Source organism: Mesocricetus auratus, unplaced genomic scaffold, assembly GCF_017639785.1.
Source record: "Mesocricetus auratus isolate SY011 unplaced genomic scaffold, BCM_Maur_2.0 Super-Scaffold_100013, whole genome shotgun sequence".
NCBI lineage: Eukaryota > Metazoa > Chordata > Mammalia > Rodentia > Cricetidae > Mesocricetus > Mesocricetus auratus.
The window spans coordinates 39932145-39953089 of NW_024429196.1; the positions used below are offsets into that span (position 1 = coordinate 39932145).

The 20945-nt window shown below is 38.9% G+C and overlaps 1 long non-coding RNA gene across 2 annotated transcripts in view; it reads right to left on the reverse strand.

Moving 5' to 3' along the window:
• Positions 1 to 20945, reverse strand: part of LOC106021274 — a 146001-nt gene that overhangs the window by 83040 nt on the left and 42016 nt on the right. For both annotated transcript variants that reach the window (XR_001196596.3, XR_005880775.1), the window contains exons 2-3: positions 16717 to 16792; positions 5329 to 5492 (exon numbers count right to left, since the gene is read on the reverse strand). This is a non-coding gene — a long non-coding RNA (uncharacterized LOC106021274). The remainder of the gene's footprint in view (positions 1 to 5328; positions 5493 to 16716; positions 16793 to 20945) is intronic.

Consider the following 20945-nt stretch of genomic DNA (forward strand, 5'->3'; position numbering starts at 1 on the left):
GTGAGATGGTATTTACGGTATGAAGGGGCTGGAATAAGGATGGTATTGAGTGAGTGCAAGGTTATGATAGACAACTAACAACTCACTCTTGAAGAAATGTTGCTAACATGAATGGTGGTCACTGACTGAGATGAGTGATCTGTCTTCTGTTCAAGGGGCTTTTTGTATTCTTTGGCTATTTATTTTTCCTGAGACACGGTCTTCTATACCTTCAGCTGGCCTTGAACTCACTATGTAGCCAAACATCACTTTGAACTCTTGATCCTCCTGCCTCTACATCCTGAGTCTTGATGTTACAGACATATACTACTATCCCTGATTTATGTTATCCTGGGTGTCAGACTTGGACTTTGTACATGCCAGAGAAGCTCAGTCCCTTCATTGTCCTCCATCTTAAAAGACTCATATGGACATACTACTTCAGTATTTTGACAACAGTGAAAGGTATTAGCTCCTTTAATGATACTATTCATTGTGAGAATTATAATAGCATTATTCCAGATGGGTAATATGATATTGTCCATAAGTTCAGATATTGCATACAGAAAGGTTTATAATTTTTACTGAAGTACTTCAGTGTCTCCTTCTGAAAAAGATTTGTAGTTTATTTAGACTATGGAACATTAACATCTCCTTTATCTCATTAATGTGAGAGAAAGGGTATTGTTACATTTTCTATTTAGAATATGCTATGGACTCATTGGCATCATACAGTATATCTTGACTGTTCAATTTTTCCCTGTTTGCATAACTTCCTTGGGAAAATCTCAGGGCATGTAATTATCTTTTGACCACATTTTTGAGTGGATATTTCAGAGTGTTTTACCAGAATTTTCTCCATCTTCTTCCTTTCATTTGTGCAACTGAGACCATAAAAACCATACGAGTAATCAAGTAATCTGGGGCTGCATGGTGAGTCACCTACCTAGTCAAGGAGGGCTTAGCTTTGGATCCTCACTAAGGGCATATTGAGTTTTCCAGAAAGACTGCTGTACTTCTTGGGTCCACAGACTTTGGGGAGTATAGAGTCATCAAAACTCTCTATGGAGAAGCACCTGTTTCTGTAATGCCCACAAATTGGCATGTGTTAGAATTCAGGAACACTTAAGAACTGATGACAGTAGGGATTAGAGGGCATCTCACTTCAATAGAATCTTTTCTTTTCCAATTAGAATAGGATAGGTTTATTATCAATGTTCAGTCATCCATATAATATAGTTACATCACTTTGTAAAAGGCCCAGACACATGAATAAAATTACAGTGCAAGGAAAATATTGTAAAAATACAAATGCTATATGTTTTTCAATGAGCTCTACCTTTAGACATAGTAACATCCAACATATCATTTCACAAATAAACTGTTTTCTTGAAGATGGCAATAATCAGTAATATCTTACAAGCCATAGGTTGCCACATAAAAAACTTAGTGCCTGGTATGAGTTCCTCCTCTAAAGTTGGTCATCAGAGGTGTCTCAGTGACCTTCTCCTAGTAAGATCCTATTTCTGGATATACCACACATATTGGTCATAGTACATGGAGAAATTAAGTTGGCACTGACCCAGGAGCTTCCTCCCTGCTGAGTAGCTCTCATACTACTAGAAGGTGCTATAAAGGCTATGTGTGTGTGTGTGGGAAGGACATCAACAATCTTACCCAGCTATGAAAAATGTTAACTACAATAATGATCAGTATAGCAAGATATACCCATCATTGGTATAATATTATGGGGAAAACAAACCACTTTCTGATTGCATTTAAGGTCTGTTCCACAGGAGGAAACTTGTCTACTGGGCCAAGAACTCCATGATTGGGGATCTCTCGGGCCTCAGTGAAGGAATTACTTACATTATTTGCTAAATGAACACCATATCAAACTAGCATCTAAATTTCTGTCAGAGCTTATTAGTTTCTTAGTGCATGGATTGTGGTTAATGCAGAAACTAACAAGTGGTCAAGTTTTGTTGTTGTCTTCTGAGCCAATGTATAAATGGGTGTAATATGTTCATTAAATCTTGTCAAAACTCTGTGTGAAAAAAAACTGTGTGTGTGTGTTAGAGAGAGAGAGAGAGAGAGTATTTGTGTGAGTGTGCACATGTATTCACACTACAAATCTTTTAGGGAGTATTGTTGATTCATCATCTTCTGCTTGTGTATGGTAAGAGGTACATGGAAATGTTCCTGTCAAGAGATCAAAAAGCCAGTTAACTTCTAAGTATATAAATACTTCTGCAGATGATATTTGAAAGAAGCTTTTGGACTACAACAATGTTTAGCATGGCAAGATATGCTTAATTGTGCAATAGCGGCACTTATATCAGTCTGAGGTAGATGTAAGAGCTGGTGTCTGGCTGCTTTGTTTCTCTGATCTTTCAGCTTGAACCTCAATATCTGTCTCTGGGTTTATAATATTCATGTTACAAACAACTAGTCAAAATGTAGAAAATAGGTGATCATGGGTGCTCAGTCCTGATTTGTACATCTGAAATACAGTCTTTACACCTAAGGCCTAGGGAACACCATAGAAGAGTCCTCAGAATAAATCTAAGAGCTAAAAGACCAGGAAATGACAGAGGGAATGGAGGATACCAGGTGAACAAGGCCTCCTGAGTCAACTAAGCAGGGTATATAAGAACTCACAGAGACTGGAACAAGCACAGGGCATACATAGGTCTGTACCAGGTCCTCTGTGTATATATTATTGCTTAGTATTTTATAGGACTCCTGACAGTGAGAACAAGTGGTCTCTGACTCTTGTGCCTGCTCTTAGAATTCTTTTCTTCCTGTTGGGTTGCTGTGTCCAAATTTGATGTGATAGCTTTTCTTTATATTTTATTTTGTCATGTTTGGTTGTTATATCTTAGAAGCCCGTTCTTTTCTAATGAGAGTCAGAAGGGGAGTGAATCTGGAGGGGGAAGAGGTGGGGAGGAACTGGGAAGAGTAGAGGGAGGGTGAAACTTTAATTGGGGTATGTTGTTTGAGAAAAGTGAAGGGTTTATTAAAAGATAAAGCTACCAAGGGGGAAGGTGCAATGTAGAGCAGGCTTTTAATTGATTGTGTTCCATAAAAGAAAAGAAGTACAAAGAGAAGGTAGACTATACTATTTCATAATATAAATCTTTGCAAATCAGTCCTCAATAATGAAAATGGGCTAATCAGTTTAATTCTCTGAGAAGCCAACAGTGAAAAATGTAATCAAGTAGCTATGAAAGAGACCCAAACAAGTGGGTGCAGAAAAACAATGCAAATGGGTCTCTGTGGCTCCCTGCAGGTGCTAAGTGGTTCTTCATGTGGATATGCTCACTCAGTTTACCAAGCTCATTTACAGGAAGGGATGGGTCTCATAACAGCCAGCAGCTCACTGATCCTCTGCATCCTATGCCACCCCACAAGGTGAAGCTCCCGCTAATGGCTTACTTGTATCTGCATTCTGTAATGCCTCCTTTTCCTCTTTGCCTCTACATCTGTCCTTTAAAGTTCTCAGAGCTCTCTTTGGAAGGTGGGTGAATGCTCTCTTACACAGTTTAGTGAAAGTTTTAATCTCTTCCCTGGCTCCTCTGCAGAATGCAACACGTTGTCTAGAATCCCAACAACTTAGAAGATAACTGGGAGGCCGAAGACCTTTTTCTGACAAGTTCAGAATTGTGAACCCATTGAGTGTGATGACTATATTTTGCTGCGACTACTAAGTGCCATAGCCGAAAGACTAAATAGGTCCTGCAGGCTGGTGATTTAATACTGTCACAGGACAATGCGGCCAGAGCAGTGACTTACCATTCACTGGGGGGTGGCATATTCACATGCAAAAATGCAGAAAGAAAGCTAAAAACACGAGGTTGAACATTTTGACAGGGTTGGGGACTTGGTTTAGAGAGGGGGGGACGGATTTAGGATAGGTTACTGCTGTATTTATTTTTTCAGATACATTCTTTTTTTAAGATGGGCCTTACATTATTGTTCAGCCTAATCTGGCACTCAGGGTGATCATCCTGCCTCAGCACCCTGAGTGATACAATGAGACATGATGCCCAGTTACTTGCCACATCATTTCTATCTAAAATGAAAGACTAAAAGCAGTAGAATGAGATTAAAAAATTGACCATGGGTGTGCTCAACTCAAATACAGGTTCCAGAGTCAGAGTGAACATCAAGAGGCATTTCCTCAAATTCAAATTTTGTGGCTAATGGCTTCCACCTACTTTAAATTATTTCCAAACCTGAAAAATGTGTTTTTCCATTTTTCCTAATAGAAAGGGTGTGTGTGTGTGTGTGTGTGTGTGTGTGTGTGTGTGTGTATGTGTGTGTGTGTTTGATCCTTGCCATGTGCTCATGAGTATATGCCTACCTTTGCTTCTCTGTGCTTGTCATAAAACTTGACAGAAATACAAGTTTTACCAGGAAGGAAAACATCTTATGGATTATAAATCCCAACAAAGTGTGCTTTTCAGGTAAGAGCTGACACCTTATGAGATCTTATGAGGCATGCCAATCAAAGAAAGCTGGAGGCCAGCCTAGTCACCTCAAATGGAAGTGATCTGTTTTTGGGAAAGCCACATGAGCAAGAAAGATTTTGTGTTCCTGTCATTGTCTTTCTGTGAAATTTGAAAGAGGTGTTACTATGATATATAATACATAATATAAAACCTGAAGTAATTAAGCAGTTGTATATATATGGAGCTACTCATTGGTGCAGGGTAGAAACGGAAGTGCTGTTTATTATTACATTAAAGGTGCTTGGTTGCTAGTAATATTTCAGTTCAACAAATGATCTATTTGTAGTTTTGACTCCAAATGTTAACTATTGTATCTGTGTGGCACACTGTAACCTTTTAGTATGATACTATGAGAACTATAAGTCTAGAGAGAGAGACAAATTAATATCAAGTTTCTTAAATTAGATGTGGAATCCATGGTACAGCAGAGTTAAAACTAAAATGAAGAGAAGAATGAAAATTCTTTGTCTATTTTATATTGCTAATAGCACAATATCATAGACTGGGTAAATCACAAAGGAAATAGGTTTATTTTTCCCAAGGTCTATGAGGATGAGCTTCCTGCTGGTAGAGCCCAGAGGCTGCTGCTCAGTAGAGAGTTCTCCAGAGCCCTAGCCAATCTGACTTTCATGGTGGACCAATTTTGGAAACGGTACTTAATTTAATAATTCCAGGAATTATTCCATGTGTTCACCCAACCATGAGTGCAGAATCAAAGTCACTGAAGGGTCCTGCCTGGTTCTACTTCTTCTTGTGATGGACAATTTATTTTAATATGATTTCAGCAAAAAGCCCCTATTCAAAATATGGCAAGAGGTAAAAAAAAGCTACTCACAACACGTCATTCAGAATCTTCTTTAAGACAGACATGGAGTCATCATCCTATGAAGCAAGAGGCAGACCTCCATCAATGATGAGCAATGGAAGATACACAATGTCAGCATCAGATAAGGACACCTCTCAAATCTCCCTTTCAGCTCAAGCGCCAGTGCAAAGGACCTGGAGGATGATAGCAGAAGTGACAACATCTTTATGAGATCTCACAGCGACAGTGGCATGCTCTCGACTGCTGTGAAAAAGCTCTGAGGGAAAAACACACTCAAAAGTATATGTGTTCTGCCAAAATATACTTTGGAAAGGTATTTGGATTCTGGATTTTATCTGTTATTGTAAGTTATTGCTTAAGATTCCTGTGAGGCATGAGGAGGTTGTCTAGCCTTGTCCTCTCAGGAAATGTCACCATCACACCACGTCCTTCCTTTCAGAAGAGGAACTGAGGTCAGGAGTGTTCTCGATGTTTTCTGGATATTTGATAATCTTCATTCCACCTTTATCTTGTTGGGGAAGTCCTGTGCATTTGTCAATAAAGCATTGTCTGGCCAATAGGGAATCTAGATAGGTGGGACTAGGAATCCAGGAGGACTCTGGGAAGGAGAAACACAGCAGAGTCAACATGTAACGCCATGGGGTAGGAAGCCCGGAACTATTCTCCGGTAAGAAACATACTTAGATTAACAATTATGGGGTAATTACTTAAGTCAGAGCTAGCCAGGAAGAAACAAGCAAGGCCAACAGCTTCATAATTAATACAGCGTCTTGTGTGCTTATTTGGGGACTACAAAGCAGCAGAGCCCAGGCAACTGGCGGGAGATAAACCAAAGCGGCTAGCAAGGAAAAAGCTTCTCTTTACATTATCTGATATTTTTCTCCTGCTTATTTTATCCAAGGTCCTCCTAATAATGTGAATTAATGATTTCCTTGATTAATTTCACTTAGGAATTAAGATGCCAAGTAAATGGATGCATTTAAAGAGGAAAACTTGTGAAATTATTGCACTCATATTTTTGAAGAATATTAATTTCTTCTTCATTGTGCTTTTTGTCTATATAGGTTTTAAGTTTCATATGTTTATTTTACATGTTGTCTTATGGGTCTATGTAGAATTTGGGTAAATTGAGAAGTGGCCATAGTTCTTATCACAGAATCGAGGGTCTATTTTTAAATGTTATCATATGCAAATATCCAAATTGGTAGACTTTCACTGATTATCACTGCCAAGATCCTATTGTACAGAACAGGCAAGCCCAGATAAGCATCATTCTCTGCAGCCCCTGCTTCACTGAGGCTTATTTCTGTCTGGGAATGGTCCACCAGATGGAACACTTAACACTATCAGCACCCCCTTCCTCCCCAATATGCTGCTGTGTAGGAGAGAAAGCCACTCAATAAATGGGGATGAAAGATGAGCAGGACGGGGGCTTCTTTCAGTAAAAACTTTAGCACTTACAACCAGCAGGCAGGTGGTTTAATTAAAATATTTTGAAATGAACATAGATTTAGGTATCTCATAATTTGCTTGGGTAATTCCCTTTGCTGTCATACAGCAAAGTTACGAGTGTTCTCACCACACGGCACCCTTCCCACTACCACCTGCTCTGTTAATTCCAGTGACTCTACACTTCAGTAATGTGAACATGAACACAGACGCTGGCTCCTCAAGTATTTCTGTTTACCCTGAAGGCCATGGAAATTCCCACAACTGGTCCCACAACTCATTTCCTTTCCATGTTTCCTGCCTCTGACAAAGAGATTTTGTAAATAAATGAAGGACCATGTTATTTAGATGCAGGACTACTCTGTCCTGTTTGTGCCTAGTTTTAAAATAGATACTGAAAGCAAAGTCAGCCACCTGCTTTCTGCCTCAGTTCACTCCCATTATCTAATTATGCCTCCAGAATTTGTTTCTCTTTTCTTCTACAAAGTCATGTTTCATATCCATTCCCTACTATATCCTTCTGTCTGTGCATTACATAGTGTTTAGGTACAGTCACCAGGAATTTCTTCTTTCCCCAAGCAAACCTTCTGGCTGGAATAAACTGGAGTGTCTATAGACACTGCTCAGATGTTGTTCATACAGTATGTGTAAAAGCATTCCCCCACTACATTTTCTTTTATATCTATACACTCAAAATGTGTGATAACATTTCATTTAAAGTAACTAAGTTTTTTACTGTAAGGCACACATGGACACGCACATTGTCCTTCACAACTGTTGTACCATAAGCATGCAAATCAATGGAAGACAATGAAAGCTATTTTGTCAGCCAACAATACATAATATTGTACAAATTTGGATGTGGTACATTAAGAAGACCTCTTGTGACCAATAGCACATATCTGTAAAGTGGCTGGCTGGTTTGCGAATATGTTACATCATATCTCTCTTCCTCTGTGAAGTACCTGAGAATGAAATGTCTACAAGTTTGACCAAACAACAAATAGACTGGACCCCTTGTCATATAATAATCAAAACACCAAACATACATAATAATGAAAGAATGTTAAGAGCAGTGAAGGAAAAAGGCCAAGTAACATATAAAGGCAAATCTATCAGAATTATACCTGACTTCTCCATGGAAACTCTGTAAGCTAGAAGGTCCTGGATAGATGTTCTACAAACACTTAGAGAGCACAAATGCCAGCCCAGACTACTATACTATACTATAGATGGAGAACACAAGATATTTCAATATTCCATTATGTAAAGAGAAGCTTTTTCTTTGAGAGAAGCCTTCCCACCAGCCTGGTTCTAGAGCCGCATCAGTCCCAAATAAACACACAGGAGGCTATATTAATTATGAAGCTGTTGGCCTTGCTTGTTTCTTACTGGCTAGCTCTGACTTAAGTAATTACCCCATAATTGTTAATCTAAGTATTTCTCTTACCGGAGAACTTTCCGGGCTTCCTACCCCATGGCGTTACATCTCGACTCCCTGTGTTTCTCCTACCCAGAATCCTCCTGGACTCCTAGTCCCACCTATCTAGATTCCTATTGGCCAGCAGTGCTTTATTGACTTCCCCAACATTCCATTGTTTTTTTTCCTGCTGACTAGCACTCCATTGTGTAAATGTACCACATTTTCTCTATCCACTCTTCAGTTGAGGGGCATCTAGGTTGCTTCCAGGTTCTGGCTATTACAAATAATGCTGCTAAGAACATAGTGGAACAGATGTCCTTGTTGTATGAATGTGCATCATTTGGATATATGCCTAAGAGTGGAATTTCTGGGTCTTATAGTATAAAAATGAAATGATATTTACATGTAAAAAATGCTGGCAAATCAAATCCAAGAACACATCAGAAACATCATATACAATGATCAAGTAGGCTTCATCCCTGGGATGCAGGGATGGTTCAACATATGGAAATTCATCAATGTAATCCATCATATAAACAATCTGAAAAAGAAAAACCACATGATCATCTCATTAGATGCTGAAAAAGCCTTTGACAAAATCCAGCAGCCCTTCATGATAAAGGTCTTGGAGAGATCTGGGATAACAGGAACATACCTAAACATAATAAAAGCAATATATAGCAAACTGACAGTCACATCAAATTAAATGGAGAGAAACTCAAGGAGATTCCTCTTAAATCAGGAACAAGACAAGGTTGTTCACTCTCTCCATATCTCTTCAAAATTATTCTTGAAGTTCTTGCTAGAACAATATGACAACAATAGGAAATCAAGGGGATATAAAAAGGAAAGGAAGAAGTAAAACTTTCACTATTTGCAGATGATATGATAGTCTACATAAGTGATCCAAAAAATTCTACACCAGAACTCCTACAGCTGATAAACACCTTAAACAAAATGAAAAGATACAAGGTTAACTAAACAAAAATCAGTAGCCTTACTATATATAGACAATAATTGTGCTGAGAGAGAAACATCACGCTTTATAATAAACACAAACAACATAAAATATATTGGGGTAACTCTAAGCAAATAGGTGAAAGATCTGTATTACAAGAACTTTGAGTCACTAAAAAAGAAATTAAACAAGGTACCAGAAAATGGAAAGATCTCCCATGCTCTTGGATAGGTAGGATTAACATAGTAAAAATGGCAATCTTACCAAAAGCAATCTACAGATTCAATGCAATCCCTATCAAAATCACAACACAATTCTTCACAGATCTTAAAACTTTATATGGAAAAACAAACGATCCATGATAGCCATAACAACCCTGTACAATAAGGAAACTTCAGAAGGCATCACCATCCATGACTTCAAGCTTTACTATAGATCCATAGTAATGGAAACAGCTTGGTGTTGTCACAAAAATAGACAGGTGGATCAATATAATCTTATTGAAGACCTTGATAGTAACACACACACCTATGAATACCTGATCTTTGACAAAGAAGCTAACACTTTACAATGGAAAAAAGAGAGCATCTTTAACAAATGTTGCTGACACAACTGGATGCTGGCATGCAGAAGACTGCAGATAGATCTGTTATCTATCACAGTGCACAAAACTTAAGTCCAAATGGATCAAAGACCCCAACATAAATCCAGCCACACTGAACTTCTTAGAAGAGAAAGTGGGAAGAACCCTTGAACGAATTGGTACAGGAAGCAGCTTCCTGAACATAATATCAGCAGCACAGATACTGAGATTGGCAACTAATAAATGAAACTGAGAAGATTCTGTAAGGTAAAGGACACAGTCAACAAGACAAAACAGCAGTACACAGAATGGAAAATAATCTTCACCAATCCCACATCTGACAGAGGGCTAATCTTCAAAACTTACAAAGAACTGAAGAAGCTAGTCTCCAAAACACTACACAATCCAATTTAAAAATGGGGTACAGAACTAAATAGAGAATTCTCAATAAATTAGTCTAAAATGGCTGATAGACACTTAAGAAAGTGCTCAACATCCTTAGCCATCAGGGAAATGCAAATCAAAGCAACTCTGAGATACCATCTTACTCCTGTCAGAATGGCTAAAATAAAAAACACCAATGACAGTTTATGCTGGAGAGGATATAGAGAAAGGCGTACACTCCTCCACTGCTGGTGGGAGTGCCGAGTTGTACAGCCACTTTGGAAATCAGTATGGAGATTCCTCAGGAAAATAGGAAAGAATCTACCACAAGATCCAGCCATTCCACTTTTAGGCATATTCCCATAAGATGCACAGTCATACAGTAAAGACGTGTTCAACTATGTTCATAGCAGCATTATTTGTAATAGCCAGAACGTGGAAACAACCTAGATGTCCCTTAACTGAAGAGTGGATAGAGAAAATGTGGTCCATTTACACAATGGAGTACTACTCAGTAGAAAAAAAAACAATGGAATGTTGAAATTTGCAGGCAAATGGATGGCACTAGAAGAAACCATCCTGAGTGAGGTAACCCAGTCACAAAAGACACATATATGAATTTTAGACATAAAACGGGATTGTCAGCCTATAATCCCACTGCCAGAGAGTCTGGGAAACAGAGAGGACCCTAAGAGACATAACCATGGTACCCTGGAGAAGGGGAATGAGACAGTATCTTCTGAGAGGATTGGGAGCATGGGGGAGGGGAGAGAGAGATGGGAGAAAGACATGGGGAGAAGAGGAAGGCAGAGGAGGACATTGGGGAGCAGAAAGTTTGAGTCAGGGGAAGAATAGAGGAGAGTAGGATAAGAGATGACATAATAGAGGGAGTCACTATAGGTTTGAGGAGAGATCTGGCACTAGTGAGATTTCCAGAGATCTGTAAGGATGACACCAACTGGCAATCTAAACAATAGTGGAGAGGCTACCTTAAATGTGATTCCCCAATAATGAGATTGATGACTAATTTATATGCCATCCTAGAGCCTTCATCCAGTGGCTGATGGAAGCAGAGGCAGACACCTACAGCTAAACGCTGAACAGAATTCCTGGAACCCAGTTTTAGAGAGGGAGGAATGATGAGCAAAGGGGTCAAGACCCAGCTGGTGAAACCCACAGAGACAGCTGACCTGAACAAGGGGGAGCTCATGGACCCCAGACTGATGGCTGAGAAGCCAGCATGGGACCGATCCTGACCTCCTAAATTTGGGTGTCAGTAAGGAGGCATTGACAATCTATGGGGCCTCAGGAAGTAGATCGGTATTTATCTGTGGCATTCGAATGGACTTGGGGAGCCTATTCCACATGGAGAGATGCTCTCTCAGCCTGGACACACGGGGGAGGGTCTAGGCCCTGCCCTGGATGATATGACAGACTTCAAAGATTCCCCATGGAGGACTTCACCCTCTCTGGGAATGATAGGGGGAGTTGGGTGGGTGTTTGGGTGTTTGCTGGGGGTCAGGGGAGGAAGAGGGGGAGAGGGAGCTGGGATTGACATGTGAAGCAAGCTTGTTTCTAATTTAAATAAAAATATTTCATAATATGCTTCAAGTATGAATTCTGACATTTTGACTCATTTTCTGTTATGATATCTCATCTAAATACTTATAACAAGTATAAATAAAATGCTAAAAACCCCAAAACAAAAAAGAAAGTATTAGTGATAAATGAGTGTGTATTTCACTTAAATGCTCTGTTCTGTGTCACCACATCTGTATATAAGAAAAGTAAAAGACTTGAATTCATGTTTGAGAAAGTCATACTTTCCTCCTGTGCCAATTTTTGTTTTACCTTTTGAAGAACCATGTTGTCTATCAAGATTACTATTGAACATAGCCTTTGATGTAGATTTCCACTTTTACAGCAGAAGCCAACCAATAGTCTGGTTCACTTTTGTGAACAGACAACAGCTTCACTCAGTGAAAGGGTTAAATTTTCTGTGGTACAGTCATAGTATGAAATTTTACAGAATAATCATAAAAAGTGGTAGAGTTATACATGTATAGATATAAAAGACAACTTAAGAGATGTTGCTAGGTGAAAAGCAAAGTTACACAAAGACAGAAAGATCACACTTTGAAAATATAGAGATAGCTATAAGAGTTTGAAAACTTCTTATATGCTAATCAGTACACTGATCGTTTAAAAATCACTATCTCATTTATATCCCATTATGTTCTATTGCTATTCATATCAGAGATGAGGAAACTGAGGCACAAAAGATAAATTAGAGGCTCAAATTTTTTTTCAATTACAAACTGTTGGCCATTTGCTTGTTTCTTACTGGCTAGCTCTGACTTAAGTATTTAACCCATAATTGTTAATCTAAGTATTTCTCTTACCAGAGAAATGGGTATGGGACCTCTTATTCCTCTGGCGGCTCATAGTTTGTTTTTTTTATAGAACTATTTAAAAATATTTAGCAGTCCAAGATGGCAAAAAGACAACTGGCAATCAGGTGTCTTTTAGGAAGAGGGATGAGATTCGATGTGATTCAGTGGTGGCAGTGTTTGTCACAGAAAAAAGTAACAAAAACAACAAACAGTCTCCAGATTTCTGGAAGATAGGGGATTCAACACCAAGCATTCAGCAGACTTGGTATCCAAGGGTGGGAGATATGCTTGCAGACAGCTACTTTCTTAGTGTGCTCACATGGCCTTTCCTTGGTGCTTGCAAGGCAGAAGAGAGAGGGCTCTCATCTCCCCCTTTTCTGAGGATACTAATCCCATCATGGGGTTTCTATCCTTGTCCCCTCATCTATTGATCGTATCCCAAGGACTTTTCATTAAAAATACCATCACATTGAGTACTGTCTTTCAAGACACGGAGCTTTAGGGGTATACACATGAATTAGAAAGTACAGAAACTTTTGGAACAACTTTCATTTAAAGTAAGATTGTCTAGTCAGCAGTAAGTCTGATTTGTACTTATTTACATTTTAGCAACAGAAATGAGAGAAAAAGAACATGAAGTTGGGTGGTTAGTGAGGTGCGGAGGATGTGGGAGAAACTAGAGGAGGGGAATGATGACACAGTCTCACAACTGTTTAGTCTCAAATAAACACACCGAGGCTTATATTGATTATAAACTATTTGGCCAATGGGTCAGGCTTTTTATTGGCTAGCTCTTTCTTAATTACTAACTCATTTCTATTAAACTATGTATTGCTGAGAGGCTGTGACTTACTGGTAATGCTCTGGCATGTCATTCCTTTGCGGGGTACATGGCATCTCCTTCTGGCTACTGCTTCCCTGCCTTTCCTCTTCCCAGAATTCTCCTTGTTTGGTAGCCTTGCCTATACTTCCTGGCTGGCTACATCATGCCTGCCCATTGGCCAAAATAGCTTTATTGATTAACCAATAAGAAAAATTATATATTCACAGCATACAGAAGGACATCCCACATCAGGGGAAAACTCATGATTAAAATCAATACATTGCATGAAAAAATTCAACTGAAAAAAGAAAAATAATTTTCTGTTTTGTGTTGCCATTTTAAACTTGTTTAATATGAGGACAAGCCCTTCAGAGGCAATTGTAGCATGTCCCACTGGAAAGAAAATGCTCTAGAGGAAATTGTGCTGACTTCTCTCTTGAAGAACATCTTTTATGAGGATTCAGAATGCCTTTTAAGTGTTTCCTTCATACCCATGTCTATATGGAGTCCATGAACTTCGAGGCTCTCCTTTGTATGTCCCAGGTACTCTGGTTTGGAGATAAAGGATGTATATTTATTTCTTGCATTCATGACTCCATACTCTGTTATTCAAAAACTTGACTTTCTTCTTTCAATAATTCTGAAGAAAGAGAAGTATACTGATTTCTCCTCGTACATGACTCCAGGTCTCAGGTTTTCTGAATTGGATTTATATAATTTGCTTTCTGCTCTTCTTTGTCTCAGATCCTATAAAACACCTTTCTGAGATAATGAGAAAACAGGACAATTTCTGGTATATGTGTGCTTTTGTGTTGAAAAGCTTTAAAATTATAATGTATCTATTTATTGTACCTTTAGTCTTGATTAGGGTAAAATGTAGAAAACACAAATAAATGTTTCATTGAGGAAATACTTTCTACTTTTCCTAGCCACATCTTCATTTATTGAATGTTTTAAAAATGCGAATGTGTATGTTATTTCACTGCAAAATTAAAAGGTAATTATAAAGCTCACCTTAAGAATATTATGGAAGGTAACGTAATATAATGTAATGATAAGGTAATATAACAGAGGCATAGACATTCATTTTGGTTGGATTATTCTTCTCTAAGAGTGGATACACTTAAAGGAATAAGGACACTATGTCTATTAAAATTATTGAAGGTGCATGACTTTAATCCGAGCACTCAGAGGACAGAGACAAGTAGATCTCTTTGAGTGCTAGATCAGGGTGGTCTACACAGTAAATACTGGTCTCAAACACACAAACCCACAAAAATACAAAAAAAAGCAAAACAAATCAACCAAAGAAACAAATCCTTCTTTATGACATTCATTAGGTTTACCATATTGAAAACAAGTATTAATAACATTGTGAAGCAACTGGACCATCATATGTTTCTGATGTCTTATTTTGTTTCAGTCTTTCTTGAAAAAGACAGGACTCCCAGTGATCATTTCCCTGGGGTGTTGATGATAACATTTTGTTGGCTCTCAGTGTACTGCCACAGATGAGAAAGGTAAGAGCTGAAGTGTAAACTTTGATTTGTGTGTCTGTTTGGTCAATCACTTCTGAATCTTGTTTATTAGTTTGTCAACCCCCTAAAATGCAAATTACCCCAAACCCAACAAAACAGAAAGCAAAGGGCAAATTTCTTCAAAGTACAATGTTACTTACTTGAGAATAGCAGAGTATCTTACCACCCTAGGAAACAGTAGAGGAACCAAGGAGGTCCATGAAAGAAGACCTTTGTAAAGCCAAAAAAAGGGAGAATTCATAGAAGTTACATGAACATAAAATATTGACTGAGCGTGGAGCCTCCTGCTAGGAGTCTAATCAGTTTATTGGAGAAGATGTTACTGTGAGGCTAGAGGTCTGATGAGAAAATATGTATGTATATATGGAATATTTGCAGGAGAGGTAACACAGTGATTATGAGCACAGGTTATTCTGCAGGGGACTCTGGTTCAATTTCCAATACCTACAAGGTGGCTAAAACAATCTGTAACTCCAGTTCCAGGGGATTTGAATCCTCTTCTGGACTCTGTAGCAGCAGGCATACATATAGTATGCAGTCATGAATGTAGTACGCAGACATACAGGCAAGCAAAATACTCAAACACATAAAATAAGTAATAATAATAATAACACCAATAATAGACTGGGCATTTGTGACACACACCTTTAATCCCAGCACACGGGAGGCAGAGGCAAGAGGACTGCTATGAGTTCGAGGCCAGCCTAGTATACAGAGCGAGTGCCAGGATAGGCTCCAAAGCTACACAGAGAATCTTGTCTTGCAAAACAAAACAAATACCAATAATAATAATAATAATAATAATAATAATAATAATATATCCATTCATAAGGAATGTTAAAGACAAGCTTTGTTATGGCAATCTGTGCATAAGTAGAAAACATGCAAAGTATGTGGTTTGTGTGATGAGAGTACATCTCTCTGGAGCTTGAAAACCATTCTTTTTTTTATATAATTTATTTTCCAGTTTATATTTAGATAAGAAACGAGGTTGCTTCACAAGTCAGTTCCAGGTCCCTCTCCCATTCCCTCCCCTTCTCCCGTGCCCTCCCCCCAGCCCCCCCCTCGTTATCCCCTCATTCCCCCAGGGAGGGTGAGGCCCTCCATGGGGGTGTCCATAGTCTGTCATTTCATATAGGGCAGGGCCTAGACCCTTCCCCAAGAGTTCAGGGTGAGCGTGCACCTCACATTGTTAAGGAAGTTATAATTTTATGAGATCTGGGTGAACTGGGGGCAGGGGAGTGAAGGGAGGGGATGGAGGATGTGAAAATGAGGGAATGGGATGATAAAGTTGGGGGAAGGATGGAGTGGGAGAACAATGAAAGAGACATCTTGATAGAGGGAGCCATTTTGGGATTAGGGAGAAACCTGGTGCCAGGGAAATTCCTAGGAATCTAGAAGGATGACCCCAGCTAAGACTCTTAGCAATAGGAATCACCTAACTGTCATTATAGAACCTTCATCCAGAAACTGATGGAAGCAGATGCAGAGATCCATAGCCAAGCACCAGGACAACCTATGGGAGTCCAGTCAAAGAAAGGGAGGAGGGAGTGTAAGAGCAGGGGGTTCAAGATCATGATGTGAAAACCCATAGTGACAGCTGACCTGAACTTTGTGGAGTCCACAAACTCTAGACTCACAGCTGAGAGTCTTCATGGGATCAAACTAGGCCCTCTAAATGTGGGTGATAGCTGTGTAGCCTGGTCTGTTTGTGGGACCCCCAACAGTGGGATCAGGATCTATCCCTGGTGCATGAACTGGCTTTTTGAAGCCCATTCCATATGATGGGATGCCTTGCTCAGCCTCAGTGTGGGAAGTGGGGGGAGGGGGGTGATCTTGGTCCTACCTCAACTGAATGTGCCAGGCTCTGTTGTCTTCCGATGGGATGCTTTGCCTTTTTGAGGAGTAGATGGAGAGGTGAGCTGGCGGGAGGTGGGGGGAAAGGGTGGAAGGGAGGAAGAGAGTAAAATGAATAAAAAATTAATAGGAAAAAACAGGAAAAAAGGCTATCATCTTAAATGAGCTCTCTTGACTCCTGTTTGATCTGAATCTGACCAGAATACTATCATTAATTTTACAATTTAAAGAATACATATTAAATAGACAACTTTAGTTCATGTAAAGTGAATGTCTGCTGAAGAGTTCAATTTCTTACTGGTATGTGAACCAATAAAATATCACGACTATTTCAAAGTAAAATTCACCAGGGGTGAACACATTGCCACACATCAGTGAACATATTACACACAGACAGAAAGGGTAATAAAGATTGCTGGAATGAATTTAAAAACAAATTGGGAAATCTAAATAAGGTCAGCCATTAATATACTCCCCCTGGCCACACTTAATTTCATTTTAAATATCAAAATAGTATTACTGGTTTCTGGTTGTTGCAACTTAGTCAATATTTTAAATAACTTGAAGAGGGTAGAATCTGGAGATGGTTAAGATGTTCATTAGCTAAATCTAAGGAACTTTTATTTGGTCAATTTAAAATATTTTCACAATTTCCCTCTACATTCATCTTTGTTTTATTGTTGTGTATAGTGTTCTGTATCTCCAGAGCAGCTGGTGGCTGAGGAGAGCAAAACAGTTTACATGTCTGAATTTAGACTGTTAATAAAGTTGCCAACGTCTTGAAAATAAAGACTAAAATCCAGAAAGAAAGAAGCAGAAAAGAAACATGCATTGCTGAGTGGACCAGATCTTGCTTGGGAAACTACCATATTTTGTATATGTGCACCTTCAACTCCATTGTGTTCACTTTTGTGGAGATGCTGACTGTAAAAAGGGAAATAAACCTGGTCCCCACAAGGCAAACTAGCCCTGTTCGATGCTGTTCAAACCTCTGCAAACCAGTCTCATTTTACCCAGTTTTAACATCTTATTGTTTCTTGTTGATGATTCAATTTATATTTATTAAGTTATTATACTATTATTTAAAAATTACCTCTTAGAGATATTCTTGGATTAAGTAGTGCAGGGCTATAATCATACCCTCCCCTTTCATCAGTCTAGAGGGTCCAGTATTGCTTCTGAAAGTCTTCCTGGAAGAGAGTAGTGTGACCCAAAGCAGTTCCTGTTTTGTTTTGTCCTTTGTTATGTGGTTCTGACTCAGTGCCATCTTTAGACATGAATGTCCCACACAGATCATGAAAATACTTGTTATTCTCAAGATGCCTCTGTTGGTCCTACAGTTACTGTTCAGGTTGGAAAGAGAACTTGTGACTCCTGATGTCACTGTTCTTCAGACTCAGGGATGCTATAGACAACTGTCAAAGGTCCACGATGACTCTTCAAGTGAGGGCTATTCCATTGCCTAAAAACTGGACTCCAGAGGAAAATATTTGGCAAAGAAGGGCAGGGGCCTGCAGTCTACTCCCGATTAGGTCTTTTGGAAGTTAGTCCTGTTTCTAATGTATTGTGAGTCAGATGTCTAGGAACTTTCTCTAAGCACACCTTTAGCAACTGGAATATTGCTGCATTTTATTCATCATTCCATCCTTAGACATGTGACTGATCAGGCTTCACGTCCCGCCTTAACAATTCAATTGACATTTCCTATGAGTATGAAGTCCTTAAACAAATGTGATATTCATATTTCAGTTAAGTGTTTTCAAAATGATTTATTTTTATTTTATGTGTGTGGGTATTTTGCCTGAATATATGTCCGTGCACCACATATATGAAGCCCCCACAGGGACAAAAGAGAGTGTCAGATTCCCAGGTAGTGGAGTTGTTGATGGATATTAGCCACCATGTGGGAATCAAACCCAGGTCCTCTGGTAGAACAGCCAGTACCTTAAACTGCATTGCCTTCTCTCTACCCTCTCATGCTTGTTTTAAATATGTTCTTTACAAAGTCTATAATCAATAGTGAGAAATTTATGATTCTACTTTAATACTCATTAATGTTTTTCTCATTGTTCTAAGAAATATTTTAATAAAGTGAATTTTAGAATGAGACCTTCCCATTAAGTATTCATATTTCCTCTTTTTATAGCTCTTTATATATCATGGTGAACTTGTTGATTTCTTAATGGCTTCTACCCCCTGCTTTATTGCTCTAGTTCTCATCAGGGCATTTCATTTCCTACTCACACTCTTCAATGGAAAAAGCCTTTATATTTTACTTCAAACAGTCATTCCATCCTCAGGTCCTTTAGAGATCTTCTTCAGTCTCTACAGTTATCCTTTTCCATATTTCTACAGTTCTATAATGCCCCCAACACTCAGTGAATTCTTTTGAGCCTCTGTGTGTGTGTGTGTGTGTGTGTGCATGTATGTGTAATACAAGTATGTGCCAACAAGTATGTGTGTGTAAGCACATGCCCCCACACACAGAGGCCAAAAGAGTATATCATGTGTTTTCCTGTATTGCTCGCTGCCTTATCCTTGAAAACAAGACAAGGTCTTTTACTGAGCCAGGATCTGTTTGCTTTTATGCTAGTCTGAGTTAGTCTGTTGGCCAGTGAGCTAGGTCTTTTGGTGCTGGGGGTCACAGACTTGTATAGTCACATATGGCTTTTTACATAGGTGTTGTAAACATGACAGTCCCATCTCAGGTCTTCATGTGAGTGCAACAAGTCTGTTTACCCGCTGAGTCATGTCTCTAGCCAGAGAGTTTTGATTTTTGAGGCCATTCTCTCCCACTTTGTAAGGCATGAGATTGATGGACGTTTTCCCTCCGGATCATTCTTGCGATAAGAACGTCCCAATCCTTATCATCACAGAAACTTACATGTTATTTTTAGAATGAGAAACAGTGTTTGATGAGATACTGGATTGGTGGAAGCTTGGAAACTCTTCCTGTACTTACCACTCAGTGGTTTGCTAGCACATATTCACTGAAAACTGACTCTTTATGTTCTAGGCCCTGTTATCAACAATTAAAACTTTTAGTTATTATTATTTTCATTTTAATTAAAATTTAATCACAACATTTTCCTCTCTCCAACCATTCTCTTTTTGTTTTTTGAGATAGGGTTTCTCTGTGTAGCTTTGGAGAGTGTCCTGGCACTCATTCTGTAGACCAGGCTGGTCTCAAACTCACAGAGATCCTCCTGCTTCTGCCTCCTGAGTGCTGGGATTAAAGGCATGTGCCACCATTGCCTCAACCTCCAACCACTCGTATTTCCTCTCCCTCTAATACCTCCCATCCCTTCCTCTCCTCAAACTGTTAGCCTTTTCCCCTTTGATTGTTAAATACACATGTATATATTTCTTATACATATATTATATACATGTGTATACATTATATAAATATAGCACTGAATCCATTTGGTATTGCTTGTGTGTATATGATTTCAGGGCTGATCACTTTGTATTAGATAACCATTTAGGTAGATCATTCCTGGAAGAGACTAATTCTCCTTTCAGAAAATAGTTATCTACAGTTTTTTCCCACTTAGGTCTGAGAATCCCTCAGAGTTGTTCCTTTCACATAAGTATGTCTATTGACATTATCATTGCTCAGGTCCTATTAGGCAGTCACATTGTTGAGATATTACGGGTGTAACTTCCCTATCATTTCTAGGAAACACAATACCAAATTGTATTGTATATCCTGGTCCTGTGGCTTTTACAATCTTTCTACTTTGTCTTTAACAATTATTCCCAGAGTCTTAGGTGCAGTTGTGTTGTAGATGTACACATTGGGTCTGAGCTCCACACAATCCATTGTGCTGTGTGTTATTACTGGTTGTGACTTTCTGTGATGGTCTCTACTGTAAAGACAAGCTTCTTTGATGAAGCGTAATATCTACATTTGCATGTGGATAAGGATAAGTTTGGAATGCAGTTAGATTGTGCTGGTTTAGTCAAGGGGAACCTGGTTTTCCTCTAAGAAGTACAACCTCAGTAGTTGGCTGGATTTCCATTACCAGGCATGATTTTTCTCCTTTGAGCAAATCTTAAGTCTTACTATATAGTTATTGCTTATCACCAAGATATATAGGCCACTGTTTCACCTTTAGTCCTTTGATATTTGACAAATAAGCCAAAAGCAAACACTGAAGAAATGACAGCATCTTTAAAAAAATAAGTTAAGACAAAAAGTCTGGGGTAGAAAGAGAG